The 18247-nt window shown below is 35.6% G+C and overlaps 1 long non-coding RNA gene across 2 annotated transcripts in view; it reads left to right on the top strand.

The window, feature by feature from the left end:
- Positions 1-16770, top strand: part of LOC110393305 — a 72974-nt gene extending 56204 nt beyond the window's left edge. The window contains exons 2-5 of one of the 2 annotated variants that reach the window (XR_002434947.1): positions 4646-4839; positions 6862-7054; positions 13726-13847; positions 16499-16770. This is a non-coding gene — a long non-coding RNA (uncharacterized LOC110393305). The remainder of the gene's footprint in view (positions 1-4645; positions 4840-6861; positions 7055-13725; positions 13848-16498) is intronic. The other variant, XR_002434948.1, reaches the window with a different exon arrangement.

The following is an 18247-nucleotide window of genomic DNA, read 5'->3' as shown; positions in this document are numbered from 1 at the left end:
TGCATTATCACCTCCTTATGAAGGAAAATGAAAATGGCTCCTCATCTAACAGCACCTATCTTTATCAAGAGAGACATAAAGGGCAAATTTTTCAAAAATGGGTTAGGCCCAGGTCCTCAAAGACATTTAGGCATTTGATTTTCTTTGATTGTAGGGGGAATTAGCTTCCAAAGTGCCTTTGAGGATCTGGACCTTAGAGATTTAAGATACTCAATGTCATTTATCAAACGTGGAATCGGTAGGAGTCGGGCATCTAACGAGAACCCCACAGTCTATATGTTTCTAAATTATGTATGCGCTTTGAAAATGCTACTCCTTTATCATGCAGAAAATCAGAATAGATGACTGATGATCCTTTCTCATCTTAAAATCCCTCGCATAGCTGGCTAAGAACATGTAAGCACTGTGATGGACACATCACAGTCATATGTATGTCATGCATCCTGAGATATTTTATATCTATATACACTTCTGATGGACAGTCACTTTGCTTCCAGTATGGCATGTCTTATGTTAGACTGCTTTTTAATTATTTAAATCATGTTTGAATTTTCTGATATTTAGATTTTACATGTATATGTGTTTCACGTTTTAAAAGAAAATTCCATATATCCTTATGTTGATTGCAGATATTTTCTAAAAGTGCAGTGTTTCAATATTTGTTTTACCTTACAGAACCAATTCCTGGAGTAACACCTACACTGTCTATTGAAATAAAAGTCTTACAGTATTTACTCTGAGTTTTTATTTCTTGAAACTGATGTGTAGCTTCCTGTTCCTGATTTTTTTTTTCTTAAAACTTGCTCACTTTTTGACAATGTAGTTTCTGAAATCATCTCCAACATTTATGTTTTTATGTTAAACATTTGCCTTATCTCTCACTTAGCAGTTTAGGCAGAAAGCTACTGGCTGTCATTATGTGCTGAGTATTTCCAGAGAGGTGAGGGTTTTTTTGGTTGGTTTGTTTTCCGTCTTAGATTGTATTTTAGCTAAAGTGCTCTTAGAATTTCCTGGTCACGTGGCAATTTTTTTGAGATCCTTTGCTCCAAGCATTGTCAGTATAACACTGATAACCTTCACCACCTGCTCAGTGTTAGTCTACCTTTCAGTGATAACCAAAGAATATTCAGCATCTTAGAAACACACATAGACTCCACATCTGATACCAAAAGCAAGATTGCCTTAAGTCAGTTCCCTGTTCATCGGAACCATTTTCAACGGCCTCTAGGAACCTTTTTGCAACGTTTTTTCTTTTTTTTTTTTTTTTTTTTTGTTTCCTTTCCTTCTCTTTAGTGCAAAGGTGATTTGCCACCTTAAGTGCAAGACTAGGTAAGTTCCCTATTGCTAACATGTGATTCACCTTCTTAGTCCTGGGTCCCTTTCGGACTTAACAAGCAGTATAAATTACCTTTAACTTGTTGTTTATCTTCAGCCATTCTGTGATGAATCTTCTTTGTGAAATAACTCTATTCTTAAATTTATATAATTCATCCACTGCTTTCCACCCTACAACCTCATGTATGACCTGGCATGTAGCTTCAAAATAAAATAGAGGATGAAGTATTCATGAAATGGAAAACACCGAGTAAGAGGAGAATTATTATACTTAAACATCATCAAGAGTATTAAAAAACATCAAAGGGGCACAAAAAGCAAGAGCTGGGAATACAGAAATGATGGAATTCATCTATAGTCCCATTAGGACTAAGTGGCACCTAGAAGGGTGGTTTTGGTAAAGGCAATATTATGACATAACTTTAAATTTATAAGTAAAAGCAAAAAAGAACAGCAAAAAATTAAATTTAGTGTAGATACAACATTTGTGAATTACAATTACTTAATATTTAATCAACATTTACTTCCCCCCTACCACAAACTCCACTCTATGCTGGGATGTGATGTTCATTAGGATACTCTGCCATCCTTCAAAGGAGCTTATTTTAAGTTTACATTAATTCAGGATCAACACTACTTGTATTTATGAAAGATGAATGTAAAGAAGAAGAAATAGTCACACTGGTATTTTTTTCGAAGAGCCTGTCAGATATCCTGAAACTTCATTTTTATCGGATCATAAAATTGGAAGAAGAGAAATTAACCTAAATTTATGAGGAATACCTGAAGAAATGTGGAGTTTATAGAAGGAAAATTTGTGTAATAAAAATTAATCTGTATTAGCTCTTGTATGCCAAAGTAGTTAAGGAAATGAAAAGGATGCTAAAATTATTTTGAGAAAGTAAAAATCCTTGAAAGAAAATATATCCTTGAAAGAACAAGGGGGAGATGATGACATTAGTAATGGTTAAAATTTATTGAAATTCAGTTGTCCTTTGAAAGATCTTTGTTAAGTAAGCAGCATAAAAAATAAAGCTTATATAACAAGAAAATGATGACCTTTTCAAATAGAAATTGATGAAGAACAGACAAAAGAGTACTTGAAAGAGTGGAACATTTACAAATTGTTCATGCCAACTGGTAGTAAGGTAATTAGGAAATTCATTTACCCTGCCACAGGCAATTATTGTTGACGTGGCATGGAAATGTGGTTAACTACAAAAACACTGTAAAGAAAACAAAAGAAGTTCAAAAGGGAAAAAGAACAGTGATTTTGGCAATTATATTCTGAAGATTCTCTTTTTATCCCAGAGGAGTAGTGGAAACATGTTGAGAGAAGAAAAACCTCTCTGGCAGTTAGAGTACTCAGCCATCCCAGAGAGTACATCCATCCTTAATCCTCCAGCCAACTTCATTCGAATTATGTGAGCAGGGAGAAGAGATAGTGGCAGACATAAGTGAAAGAAGGAGAAATCCTTTTCTGCATCTTCTCATAACGTACCACTTAGAAACTCAGAAAGAGAGAATGGAACATCTGCCTTCACTCACAAAGAAAAGCAAAAAAGAAGGTTTTACTTTCCGAACAGTTTGTCTTTGGTCTACAGCAGAAACAGCATTTTCCTCATGGGAAACATAGAATCACAGAATCATAGAATCACTCGGGTTGGAAAAGACCTTCAAGATTATCAAGTTCAACTGCAACCTAACCATACTACCCTAACTGTAACAACCCACCTCTAAATCATGTCCCCGAGCACCACATCCAAACGGTTTTTAAACACATTCAGGGATGGTGACTCAACCACCTCCCTGGGGAGCCTGTTCCAGTGCTGAACAACCCTTTCTGTAAAGAAGTTTTTCCTGATATCCAACCTAAACCTCCCCTGGCGCAACTTGAGGCCATTTCTCCTTGTCCTGTCACCTGTCACCAGTGAGAAGAGACCAGCCCCGCTCTCACTGCAATCACCTTTCAGGTATTTGAAGAGAGCAATGAGGTCTCCCCTCAGCTTCCTCTTCCCCAGACTAAACAGCCCCAGTTCCTTTAGTTGTTCCTCGTAGGGCATATTCTCCAAGCCCTTCACAAGCCTTGTTGCCCTTCCTTGGACCTGCTCCAGAACCTCAATATCCTTTCTGTATTGAGGTGCCCAAAACTGAACACAGAACTCGAGGTGAGGCCTCACCAAAGCCGAGTCCAGGGGCAGGATGGCTTCCCTAGTCCTGCTCACCACACCATTCCTGACACAAGCCAGGATGCCATTGGCCTTCTTGGTCACCTGGGCACACAGCTGGCTCATATTCAGCCAACTGTCCATCACTACACATCTTCATGAACCTGAGAATCTAGAGCAGCACCGAGGTTTGAAAATGACATCTTGATAGACAAAGATGATAATGTTTTGCTGTGAGTACATGTAAAACATGTCTGAAAGAAGAGTAGTAGAAGTTTGAATTTTATTTAAACTTTTGGCACTTTGTGTCATGAAAGTTTATTCTCTAATTTACAGCCTGAAATATGACTGCAGAACCATAGAGCAAGAAAAAAGCATAAATTACCATTGACTGAAAAAGGAGGAGCTTAGGTTCTACTTCATTTAACATTCTTCATATTGATTTTGAAGTGGGGTAATTGGTCTATTTGTGCAATTCATCAGTGGTACTAAACTGAAAAGTGTTACAGTCAACTACAGACAAAGCAAAAAAAAATGGTAGATGGAGCTAAAGGAGTTAAAAAATGGATAAGAAAACAAGTAAATGAAATTCATTGTGGAAAAAAAAACCCACATATATATCTCCAGGGTAAACATAATTCAAAACTCAAATATTCACAGAGACAATGAAACCTGGAAAGAAATAATGACAGAAGGGCTCATGAATGATCATGGAAAGAAAAATAGGCAGAAATTTGCGATGCAGAATGACAGCACTAAGGTTCAATGCAGTACTAGGCAGAATCTACAGAAGTGTCACGTCACAAAACAGAGAGATAATAAACCTGTTGTTTATGGCTCTGATACAGCCTCCTTGGGGACACTGAGGACAGCTTATTCCTGGTGACCAGTTAGAGGGAGTTTAGAAAAATATAGGAGAATTTGTTACGAATGCGTGTAGAGTTGAGAAAATGCTAGATACAGATAAATATAGAATCAATATGTATAATTTAATAAAATATATAAATCTCTGATTTCTATAATAAATCATAAATAAAACATCGTATATATTAAATATATGAAATATTATATATATACAAATCACATTACAGGGTCACATGCTTGCCTATGTATTCTTTTTCTCTTCTACCCAATACTCGCAGGACTGACATGTGGAACTGTGCAGCCTTTGCCATCTGGAAAAATAAAAATGGATGACGAAGATGGTTATAGGAATATCTTGAACCTCAAGCATTCCCCGTTTCTACTGTGCTGATCAGAATCTGCAGAGTTCATAGGAGAGAAAGGAAGAATGCTGTCCCAAGTATCCCTTGGTGCATGAACATAAGATGCATGGGTGAGAAAGTGTGGTCTTTGTAAACAAACCAGCAGCTATTCCATGAAGTCTTGAAAAACATTAATAAGCACTGAATAGATCATTTATTTTAAGATTCAAAACACTGAGAGTAATTTAAAAACAGTATAAAATAGGAAGGAACTAATTTAAAAATAATTTGAAACACATGTATATGTGTGTGATAAATAATTGGTTTGTGTGAAATATGGAAAATATGTGCAATTGTAAGGAAATAACACTCATAACTCATGAGATTTCAACTGGCCAAAACAGTATTACAAGGCTAGCAAAACCACTCACCAGGGGAAAGAGCAAAATTCCAGTAACAGTTAAATGAACTATTTTATTCATTTATGATTCAAAAAACTCCTCCACTAAATATGACAAACTACATCCAGGTAGCAGAATAATTCAGTGTGCTATGGAAAAAGAAAATTATCCACCCTGTAGGTTGTAGGTTATTTTTTTCCTGAGCTTTTTACCCCTCTGAAAGAAAGAAAGAAAGGGATGAAAAAAGAAAAGAAATGGTTTAAAACCAAAATGGAATATTCCTCATAGCAGGCATTATATGATTTGTAAACAAGTGCCCCAAGCAACAAAAGCTATAGATTTGTTCATACTAATACCCATTAGAAGATTTTATAATTCTCTCAATAGTTAGTGACCCAGAATTGGTGAACATAATACTACTGCTGACATTTCAAAATAACCCTTTATATTTCCTTTAGCGTGTCTCTGAATTATGCAAATGACTTTCAATGCAGTCTTTCCCTTTCTTTAAACACTAAACACACATGGGTTAGTCCTTAGACTGAGATTCAGGATATATTCATTCCATAACCACCATTACAGAAGTCTATCACCTTTATGTGTAGGCAAAGCTTACGTTTCTGAATGCAAGCTACAATTCTTAGCTTCTTATCTGTACCCTGCAGGAAAACATTCTTTAAAAAGATTGTTTTATTTACCTAGATATCTATCTATCTATCTCTATATATTGACACTTTATTCACTGTTTAATTACTGGTTTAGTATCAGAGACTGAGTGATTTGCATACAAGGTTTACCCTCAGCCTTGGGAGACAGCTCCATTTTTAACTGTCCGCACTGAAATGGAGGGCTGAGAAAACTCTGACAGAGCATCTTTTGCCAGTCTTTACCAAAAATATATCAGTTGGATACCCGCTCCTTTCCAAATGAGTCTCTGGAAACCAGAGTTGCAGTGTTCCCGGTTCTGATGCCGTTTCCAGAAGTAACTCTCTATAGGAAAATGCCATGATGCAAAAATAGCATAATTAAGACCTTATCAAGTAAAGGATTGGCTGAGAAAATAGCTGGCCTTCTAGATTAAAGATCAGGTCAATGTTCTCAAAAAAATCCTTTTGTGTTTTATTCAGTACTAATCTCACATTAGTGCAATTTCAATAAACATGAGTATAAATTTGGGCAAATGCACAAAAATCCTCTTTTTTGATAACATGAAGAATATTCTAGAATCATGTTTTCTTTTTAATCTAGGGAGAATAATAAACTCATACTATGGACTGAAGTTCAGCAATTTGCCATCCTTTTTATAGTTCAGAGTATCTACACTAGAACAGTGCTTTATTTTAGATGAAAAATTCACATTCAAGTACAGTGGTTTTAGTCTGGGATGAGCATTCATACATTTTAAAAAGAAGCGGAAAAAAGAATGGCTTCCTCTAATTATGCAGCTTGATCAATGTATGCATTAAAGACACATTTCCTAATGTATTATGAATTCAGGTGAGTGAGAGAAAATCAAGCTTAAACAGCTTTTAAAAATAACCCAGAATCCCCAGTAATTTCCCTCTGCTCACCTATGCATGCCAGCGTTAGCATAGTCTAAAACACTTCTTCAACTACTAAATACCTCTGCTACTAAAAGAAAGCCATAGAAGAGATGGTTTAATAAAATGTATTTTCTAGCTCCAGTTGCACACAAAATGCTAGAGACACAGCGTCTCAAGAAATGTTTATTATTTGTGTTGTCTTCTGCAGCCAGCTCTTTCACCCAGGTTTTGTGCAAAGATTAATTCTGACAGTGGAGAAGTAAAGAAAGGATTATTAGTCAATCTCAGGGAAGTCTGGAATTATTAAAGCAGAGCAGCCACTAACCTGCAGGTCCCTGAATCTTCTGGAGTATGATATGATGATTGATAACCTGACCTACACTTCTTGGATCACTTGGCAGGTAGAAATATAACATCTGCTCTATTGTTAATGCAATAAATTAAATCACTTTCAAACATTATTTCAATAAATTAAGCCCATAGATCTGTAGTAGTTTGCATAAACTATGTAAATAAGTGCTGTGACTTACGTGTTGCTGCGTGGACATAAATTCAGTCTACTTCTTTTAAAATGGAGAAGTTGGGTATGGATATTTAAGATGGCTTGTGCAATCATATTAATCTTTCTACTTCATATTTCACATTTTTTATGAGAACTTTATTACTAAATAATATATCTCCATGTTCCCTTTTGTAGCTGTGCTGTCCATTACTTGCCTAAACTACTTGCTGTCATTAGTTATAGCAGTTTTATGCTTCATATACCACACAGCCTCTGATGGCTGTCTCCCTAATAAATTCTTCATCACCTCCAACATGACCATCTGCATTGCAGCTTCATTAATATCCTTTCATTCCAATTTCCAGGTGGGCAATGTCTTGCTTAGTTAAAGCTTTTTGTAAATTATTAATTATTGCAACCAAGAAACCTCCTCCCTGGGCTTTCACTGGTATCATGAAATAGTGATTTCATGGATATTACAGAAGTGCCGCTCGTTGCTGCCTTTATCTGTTAGGTTAATGAGGATCATTCTGCTCGAACACAATGGATCAAAATCTGGCCTTTGGTGCACACAGATATTTCCCATTGATTTCACTGTGCTCATTGCACCTGGAGCTTCAGGCTTAGCAGCTTATTAAAGTCGCATGTAGAGTGCAAAGCACAGATAGATAAGTTTACCCTGGTAAAGCAGGTGAAGCAGAAACTGCAGAAACCTGAGACTTGAAAGAACTTAGACCAGTACAATCAAAAAGTGAAAAAGCCTGAGGACACTGGGCAGGAGATCCTGTGTGATCTCAATTTCCTAACTGTATAGAAGGTTAAATACAGTTCTTAAGCAGCCAGGCCTTATGTTATTTGATACCTCAGGAAGACTTTCTGTTAGCTATACTATTGAATAGATTCAAATATGAGTACCAAACTCAAAAACATCTGTATTTCGTAGGAAGCAGCGGATGCTTATCATTGCTTCTTGCAGCTTAAAGCTTTTGAGCATTCCTCATACTGTATTCTGCAGCTGAGTGAATTGTCTGTGTAAGAACAGCACAACTTCTTTTCATCTGCTGCTTTGGAGTCAGTTTGGTGGGCTGTAGTAACCAGGGAAATGCTTTCGTTTTGACTTTGAAGTTAACATATAAACAGAGTTCATTGTAAACTGGGTGTGACCTTTTCAGCATGTACTGAATTCAATGGCTTATGTAGTTCTTCAGCATATGGTTATGATGAACCATGCTGTTACAGATGAGGAAGGTGAAATTTATCCTGCATCCTTACATTGTGTCACTCTCCCTCATTCCTTTAATTTGTATGTCTGTTTAAGCTGTTATGTACCTGTAGATGTGCATTGACTCTGCATGTACAATTACACTTACATTTTTGTATAAATGTATTAGATGTATCAAGCCATATTTTACAGATATTTAGCAAGGTAACAAAAAAAAAGTATATAAACTAAGAAATGAAGATTTAAAAACTGTCTATTACTCCATTCTTCTTTCTTGGGATTTTTCTTTTTAGTTGTCCTCATTATTCAGATTGAGGCCCAGTGCCTTTTTTAATACACTTTATTTAAAAATAACTCCTTTGGCAAAATTCTTCCTCATAGGCTTTTTTCATATGGTTGTAACTGTGATAATGCTGCATAATTCGCAAAAAATAATTCATTTTTTGCCACATACAGTCCAGTATCAGGTTGGAGAAGAGCTCTGTGGGGTTGTTGGATAATCACTTTATGTCTAGGAAGTATCAATGTCTTGAGTACCCTTTGTAGGCTTGGAATCTAGAAAGTTTTGACTGATGAAATGGGGAAATTAATGTAGGTATAAAGAGATTTTTCAAGGATGTGCCTATGTTTGCCCAGATGTTGTAACAGCAATAATATCCTTGTCAAAATGGTCAGTAATAATGCTGAATTTTGCATCTCTGCTTCAGAGTCTTTGAAAGAAAGATTACCAAATTATTTTTTTATATTGATAAAATAAATTATTCTTTTACCTTGTGCATGCAAGTAGCTGGTCTGGTATGGCTCTGCTTTTTTTAATATATCATTCTTTTTCATATCCATATAGGAAATCATTAAAATTTTACCAAATTAAATAATCAGTGCCAGAGATTCTTAGGAAATAGGTGATTCTATGAATACGTTATGCCTACATTCCTACATCTACACAGATTTGGAGCCTTTGCAATACAATTCTGATTCAAAACCTGCCCATTAAATTTTAACTTTTTAAAGTGTCCTTTGTTCTATGACTTGCACTGTAACCCTATTTTCAGTGCATTCAAACTTTCCTTTTCTTTAATTTTTTTTCCTTCACATTCTCTTCTTTTTGTCCTCTGTCCTCCTACAGTAACTCATTTTGTCTCTTCAGCCTGAGAACCATTCAGGCATTCATTTCTTTCAGTAGACGCCCAAAACAGATGCTATTTTTTGCTCTGCCACCTCAAAAGATCCCAGAGATGCTGGTTGGTGTACGACTCCAGAGTGCAAAACAGAGCTTTTCCACAAGCCCCAAAGCTGTCCTCTGAAACAAAGAACATGTCAAATGGAGAACAGTAGCCTGCTGAGCAAATAAGAAACTCTTTGCCTTACAAATGAAAAGGAACAGGAGAAAAATTGGTTTGGTTTAAAGAGAAGATACTCCTGAGATGATAAGAGCAGCAGCTTTCTTGAATTAAATGGGAACATGTAAATTGCGGCTGTAAACCAAAAGAATTCTGTCCTTGGAACAGGTCAGTACAACATCACTGTAGGACAGAGGGAGCTTTTGAGCCAGGCATGCACCTGCCAGGGATTTGACCAACTCTACTATCAAAAGCTCATATTATTCCTGAAGTAACAAGTATAGTTTTATTTGACCATTAGTTAAAGACTTCTTCAACTTAGTGGTTGGATCTTGCTGACCTAAAGAGTAGCAGATTCATGTGAGTTTCACCATACTGAATGTATTCATTTGGTTTGCTTAATTTATGTAATGAAGTAACCTAATTCTGCACACGCCCAAACACAAACCTGCCTTTCTTAGGTGTTCATTGTTTTTTCCCTCTGGTTTTTATTTTTTTTTTCCATAATGCTAATCTATGGTTTATACAGACTGTGAGGCCCACCTACTGTGGAAACCTTTTCCCCAATATAATTGTTAACGGAGGCTCCAGCAGTTTGAGAGAAATGAAAACACAACCTTATTATCCAATAAAGGATCATTAAAAATTCAGCAGCTAACAGTTTTTGGCTGACAAAATAGTTGAACATACCAAGAAGCAGAAAGCGAAATTGGCTATTTTCTGATCACAGGCCTAATTAGAAATGAATGGCTTAACTGTACCATTATGTGCCAATGACTGTGACCTGCATGGTATTTTCATTTCTGAATCTCTTTATATGAAGAATTTCCTGTGAGATTTTGTTACTCTCTAAATGCCTCTGTATGGTATTGACTACAACTAAGGGCCAGGTTTTGTTATAAAGAAAATGTCTGGCTTTAATGGTGTGGAAGTTGAATATACATATATATTTTTTATTAGGTCAGGTTCTAAGATTGGATATTCCAAAGCACCAGTCTTGCACTATTTTGTTTTTAATTTTTTTTTAATGAATTGATTTTTACAGCTAACAGCAGCCAGTTGAAAATAAGACGATAAAGGTTATGTGAGAATTGCTGAACTATAGCACTTTCTGTAGTCTACTTCAGGAACTGAAATGCTGCCCTGACATACTCGGTTGCCTCTCTGAGACCACACTCCCTGTAAAACAGGGAAGAATTAAGTTTTATGAGCTGGATTCTTTCTCATATTAACTCTTCTGAAACCAACAGTTCTAAGAATAAATTTGAACCAGCCTGGTTATTGCTTCTGCTCCAGAAGCCTACATCCACTGTAGTTTCATGATCATTTGCCCCGTTCATTTCCAACTTGAGACAAAGGTCTTGCTGCTGAATAAAGCTTCATTATATCAAAGAAATATCATAAATAATTTAGTAGAGTTTATCATAATTGAAGGTTTCTTCTCACAAGGGAACTAAACTGACCTGGGGGCAGAATTAATTCACACCTCTGGAGACAATGAACTGCCAGATCAAGTTTAAGGTCTTTGGAAAGTCCTTATTCTGGGTGTGCATCCTGCCAGTCTCGACCCTATTCTGATCAGGCCTCCCAAGTTCACTAGCTGTTGAACACTGAAATGATCGCTGGTGGCTTGCTTCATAATAGATGCTCCATGATTACGGAAATTGCAGAATTATGGCAACCATAGCAAAAATGGTAGAAGTTCTAAAAAGATAGAAAGTGAGAAGTGTTTTTTCACTGGCATTCAAAATTGAGCATCGGTGAGTTTCTTGTCTGATTCGTTCACGTGTAACCTATGATTAACTCTCCTAAAGTCTACACACTTATTACAGATTTCTGTCAAAAAAAACCAAAAACCTGCAGAATTTATGATTCTGGCTGAATAACTCAACTGCTTTCTAAAACAGCATGATATTACACTTGCATAACCAAAGGATGCTGTATTGTAGTGCCGCCAAATCATAACACAAGTGGCAAAAATACATTTGTCCATATGCCTTATGTAGTACGTATTAAGGCCTAGTTTTTTGTCTGTCCTGACACAAAGATAGTACAAACACAGAAGTTGCCTCTCTGCTTTCCATCATATATCTCACATGAGTAATGCCAGCTTTCTAAGTAACTTTTTTGCATGATAAAATCCCATGCAAAATTGTAATAGACAGTCAATGCATTCAAGACAGCATTCCTTCTCACTGGTGTTATAGCAGTTGCTGCTTCTTACTTTCTGCAGCCATGCAGGATTCAAATTTATTGTGAGACTATTCTCTGTTATCCTGGAGCAGAAAAAGTCATTAAATAGGTCAGGTACCATTGTTCATGAATACACAAGGTGACATGAAACTACATGACTTTGTGATCTCCTATTTTATTAAGAGCCACCTACTTTGGGTCTTTTATGACAAATTAAATTATAGCATACTTTGGACAAGCTCTAGCAGAGATATGATGAAAAAAATATTTATTTCCATTAAACAACTAAACAGAATTTTTTCTTTTTACTCTATTCTAAAGAACTGTGTTGCTAGAAAATGTGGAGTAAAGAGGGGATTGAAATCTATTGGTTACAGAGCTTGTATCACCAGCTCAGGTGTCTTGGATGTCACCCTTATGGTCTTCTGATGTTACTTCAGAAAGATTGTACTGTCAGCAGGAAAATGGGTCTTTTTGAAAAGATTTTCTCCTTTACCAAAGGCGTCTTATGAGATGTTAAGCTCATTAGGAAACCAGAAGAAAATCCAGCTGAACTTTTAAGTCTCCTTTTTTTCTTTTTCTTTCTTTTTTTTTTTTTTTTTAACTTTTCGTCATTAAGAATGTGAAAAGGGGCTTAGCTTTTTGAGCAGCTCCTGGGAAAGATGGGGAGGGGAAAAATGTTGAGATCTTATGACTACAGTTGTTAATATACAGTGGTGATACTATTCAAGCTGCGATAGTTAAAGGACTGTCAGCACTTCCATTTGAAACGTGGTCTTTTTAACGTCCGTTTTTCCAAAAAGAAGTCCAGTGTTAGTTGAATTTTAGCATACAGGAATTCATCCAGGGTGAAAATTCCCTTTGTGACATTTCAAATAGATGGTTTGCATTGTATGTGTTGGAAATAATTCAAAGTGTTCCATCCTGAGACATATTTTTGCATTTGTATCCAGCTGTCAGCCATTTATTTGTGTGTGTATTCATATACTGAGATCTGTGAGTATCTATTTTGCATGTATATATGTTAGTATTTTTATCATACAACCTACAAGAGGACTGCCTATATGCTTAAATGTTAATATAGGCCTGATCTGGCCACAGGTTATCAGCATCTGGCAGGATGAAGTCTTTACAACTGTTCAGTCAACAGGACTGAGATCCAGCAGTTCTATTGCCAGGTCAAGTAAGCAGCCCACGTTTTGCACAGAAGTTTCAGGTTTAAGAATAATTTTTTTCTTCTGCAGTACAAAATGCATTATGCTGATAGAATGAGCAAGAACATTCTCCTTTAAAATGATCACTGATAGGGCACAGGGGCAGGATTCCTTCAAGGAAAAGTAAAGGAGTGGATTCATCCCTCTATTTTCAGATGCAGGCAGGGAAAAGTGAGAAGAACACACAGAATTTCTGTTCTTTCTGATTTCAGGAAAACTTCATTTCCAAATTACTCAGTTACAAACACTACACTTAGCTATGTAGAGCTAGTATTACCATTTCACAAAACATAGGTGACAGGGTACACAACATGCTGTATAAAACAAAGAGCTAGAAATTTTTCACTCATTATCCTGTGTTCTTCCATACCTACTAGGGGATTTCTACCTACCTTGAAAGGTGAAACTATGGCAATAATGATATAGATTGGTAAAATACTGTTCTAATGCTGTAACTCCATTTTCAGAATGATGCTTCTTTGGGTGGTTAGGAGGCATATCATGATGCAGAATATGTTTCACTAGCTTGTTGTAAGCACAGTGGTTGTAAAAGACAGTAATGGGTGCCAATATGCCTCAGAATACTCTATCTTTGAGCCAGGAAAGGGACAGGACCAGAAGCCACAACCGTGGTGAGTGATGAGGCATGCAGAAAGCACAACAGAAGCTGCTGCCAAGGGATTTGCAGATGTGGGACTGTAAGGATTTTGGCCTAAGTATGAGGTAAAAAAGTCTGTTTCCACCCATCATGGACTATACAAGAAAGCTCTCTGGGATTTTTTTTTCCTGTATAAGGCTAGGCTTGTAATGTATATACAAGCAAAACAAACACTACCGTCTGGAAAGATAATGCACCGTGTGTTATTTCCATCAGAATGGTAATGATGAGAACTGAAAGATTCATTCTGAGAGGTAGATTTTTATTTTGTTTGAGCTTGTTTGCTCATTTTCAACCTTTAAAAAGTATTCTATTATCCATTTAGCCATTTTCGTTTTCAGTGAATGTCTTGCCTGACAGGATCTCCTGTATTTCCATGATTTTTTCCATGGAAATTTCACAAATCTATTTTCATCAAGATTTTATATCATACATTTTTATCAAAATTACATGATATGTAAGGCCAAAAAAGACTACAGATAATTGAATAAATACTCACTTTGCTCCCCATTCACCGTTACTGCTCTCTGCAGATTAAATTTAGATTTGGACAAACTTCTGCTTCATAAACTCATTCTGTCTTGATCTGAGGAGCTGGAGAAGTTAGCAGTGTATTTCCAAATTTGGTCTAGCTGCTAATAACTTCCACTGTTAAACAATGGTGATATTCATTTTTTGATTTGTCTTTGCTGAGACCCACTAGCGGGGCTAGGAATTTGAACAAGAAGAGCTTTTCTGTTCAGTTTGTGATTCTGGTCCCCAGATTTGTTATCAAAAATGTTATGTCATGTGTGTATATTGAGGGTATGGAATATTTTAAGTTGGTTGTGAAAAAATAAATGAAAGGAATGTCATTTCCATCACTGCATTTGCCAATGCAAAAATGAGACCACAAGAATAAAATGCCAAGGTTAATGACTAAACCATGTTTGACTATTTAGAAATTTAAAGACATTCCTAGCTACAAACATGTGCTCAAATATTTTGTCTGTTATCAGAATTTTTAAATACATGCTAAAATACTGATTTCAGGGCTATCTCAATGCCTTAACGGTGGAGTAGGATTATAACTGTTTCAGGACTTCAGGAGGGATTCAATGGTGTAGGCCAATTGCTTTTACAGTTTCAAATTAATGACATTCTTAAAAGACAAGATTTAGGCAGATTTCTAGTTTTTTTATTACTTTTCAGGATTTCAGTAGAATTCATACAATCTAATAGTGGCCTGTTATAAAGACTAATTTTAGCTCCGAGCTAAGTTAAGCTGGATAATAATGTTCTTTTCCTGTATAGCCATGGCTACTTTGCAAAATGTCATTCTTGCTGCCAGGAATCTAACTCTCTCTCTTTCCCACATTCTCCCAGCATAAAAGGAAAAAGATGGGACAGAGAAATCTTCTACTCTCTGCAGATTTCACAGGACGTACATGGGCAGAGCACATGTGAAAACCCTTGACCACTGTTTTACATATGGCCCCTGCAGCAGTAATTGGGTCTTTTTTTCTAACCTGCTGTTGGAGTGCAGTAAGGAATTGTCTGTTATTCCTGTAGCAACTTGAAAACTTGCTCCTAGGTCTACAAGTGACCCGTAGTGTGAGGTGATGGGAAGACAGTCAAACTTTAAGCATTTTTTATTTGGATTCCATTGAATGCTGAGAGAAGAGTCTGGCTGTTTTTTTTTCTTCTTTTTTTTCTTTCGTCCCAAATATTTCTCTCAGCCCAAGATGAGAAGCAAAGTCTTATACTCCATTGTTCCTTTTTCTTCCCCACAGCAGCATATTTTAAAGATGGAAATTCAGCTATCTGTATTTCCTTACTTTTGTCAGTTTGGGTCATAGCCTTAATGTTACTTAAACAGCTTCTTTAAAGTAATGGAGCCCTTAATATAGACTTAATAAAGCAATGTAAGGCGGTATGGATTTCCTTCTGTCTAAGGTTCAGAGGCCTTTATCTGAATAATACATTAGATACTTTTATTCACTGGTGAGGCTTCGTAACAGGAAAAACTTTGAAGGGAACGTCTGTCCTATCATTAAATTGATAATAGACATGTTCTTTACTTTTTATCCCTTTTGTAGTACATCTTTTACCTCTGACAGGATTCTCTAGGAATTAAACAGGGACCGTAGGATACTTTTACCAGCATATAACAATGTGGTCTCCTAACTTGTTGTAAGCATAAATAACCGTGTTGAGGAAAACCTTACAAAAAGGTTCTTTGATACTTGCATATTACCTGTACTATTGTTATATATGGTGCTGTCATGTAAAGTAGAATAATACCTTTTTTTTGTGTGTGTGTAAGAGAGATGTAACAGGAATATGTAAATATATGTTTGTTTTAAAGTTAAACTCAAAACTGCTCGTGTGAAATATATGGTAACATCAGCATAACAAGCTCAGAGTGATACCTATCTAAACTAATCTTTCTGTGTTAACTGCCCACCTTCGTTTGAAAATAGGAAGCTTTTAAATGTTTTTTAATATTCCAAAATATGATAATTTTTCCAACTCAGTTATAACAGAAAAAGCAAATACAACTGTTTGACCCTGCATAGGTAATCCCAGGTTTAGAGATCTTCCAAAAATCCACCAAACTGATTATTATTTGTTATAAACTTCTGTTAACTAGTTTACGCTGTTAGATAATATGAGAATGACTTTGCCTTTCTTGTTCCTATTCGTAACCCATTTTCCTTATCTATCCTATGTTCAGGTTTTCTACTTTTCAGTAAACCTGCTACGGAGGGTATTTCAAATGAAGAGATGCCCAGAAGACTCAACATTCTGAACAAAGTTGTAAACAGTGCTTTCACTGAATATTTCAGACCAAATTCTCAGTTCTGTAGCCCAAAACAACTTAAACTTCAGTAAGCTGTTTTGCATTTGCCATAACATCTGATCTAAAAGGCTTAATAAAAGTGAATATTTGGATCTTCTGATTGTATCTTAACACTGTGATGTGAAATAAAGTAAAAAAGAACTGATTATGAAAAGAGTGTAAGAACTGGTCCAAATTCCTTCTGCAATCAATCTCTAGAGGTAAAGAGTATCAGGATACTTCCAGGTACCAATTGTGACCGTAACTTGTTGGATAGCTTTCAGTGGGAAAATAGAAATTTTACAAGAACTTGTTTGTGAAATGTCTGATTGATGTTTTTTTCTTCAATTAAATGGCAAAATCCTTAGGGTTCATTATATTGCTATAAATCACAGTTGAGGGAAGTGTGTGGGAATACACTGTATTTGCACTACAACTATTTTGTATAACTTCATGTCATTTATAGATATGTAATGTCATCCAAGTCGAATCTGAAATCTGTTAAGAAGTATCTTGATCTAAGCCATGTACTACTACAGATCCAAAGTTGAGTGAGTAATGTTTTGCAAAACATAACAATAATATTTTTGGAAAAATAACAATTCTGATTTAATTTTGAAAGTGTAAACCACCATAATTTGTTAAAAATTAGTAAAAATACTACAGTTCTTTCCATTATGAGTAATAACACCAGATATTGGGAAAGTCAACTTAAAAAAAAAAAACCAAGAACATTAATTCAAGTAAGACACATCAGCTGCCTTATTCTGTTCTCTTTCAGTTATATCATGAAATGAGTGAAATTATGAACTGCAAAATATCAGATTTTGTTGACTCCAGAATGCAGTACTTTATTTTAGTTACCGCTTGTATTTATTTTAAACTTTCCATAGTGGACTCTATAGCATTTCTCAGCTCTGTACTGAAATGCAAAAGACAGCAATTAACTTATTAAAGACGTTAATATGCCTTACTGCTTCTGGCTAAATGTTGTGCAAAAATGTGGGTCTTCAGATTGGTATTCCTCTATATGTTGCATATTTCTTGTAAAAAATGCTCAGTCAGAGGGATGCATGAAAACCAACTATGAGATTAACTTTTACATTCCTTTTTGAAATTCATCATATAGCAAGAAGTGAGAATATATCTCTCAGAAGGTAGTAATACACAGAAGTCCGCAAGTCTCTATTTTTCCATGTATAATGAACAATTTTTTCTGCTTTTAAAAATTATCCTTGAACTTTAAATAAAATTATTTTATTAGATGTATTACGTTAAAGTAATCTAATTGCATAATATTTCAGTTTTGATCAGTTCCCTTCTTTTAACTCAGTAGAAGACACTTATAATTCAAACAGAAATGTTTCTGGAACTGATGACACTACACTTAGCAACTAACTTTTTTTCCAAGGAAATTAATGAAGGAAATTGGAGGTAAATAATCTATCATAAGCTTCTAAGGTAAGGAGCTTGCTTATTTGCTTTAGTCTTAAATTTGCGTCAGATAATTTAATAACTTCACTAATTTTACAGTAGATTCATAAACATATATTGGGATAGGAATGTTCATAGTCTTTTATATATTGCTTAAATGCTCTTCCCAGGTATCAAGAAAGCATTACTAACCTTTACTGTTCAAGCTGC

Source organism: Numida meleagris, chromosome 2, assembly GCF_002078875.1.
Source record: "Numida meleagris isolate 19003 breed g44 Domestic line chromosome 2, NumMel1.0, whole genome shotgun sequence".
Lineage (NCBI taxonomy): Eukaryota > Metazoa > Chordata > Aves > Galliformes > Numididae > Numida > Numida meleagris.
The sequence above is the reverse complement of the archived record's forward strand: the minus strand, read 5'-3'. Positions and strand labels throughout refer to the sequence as shown.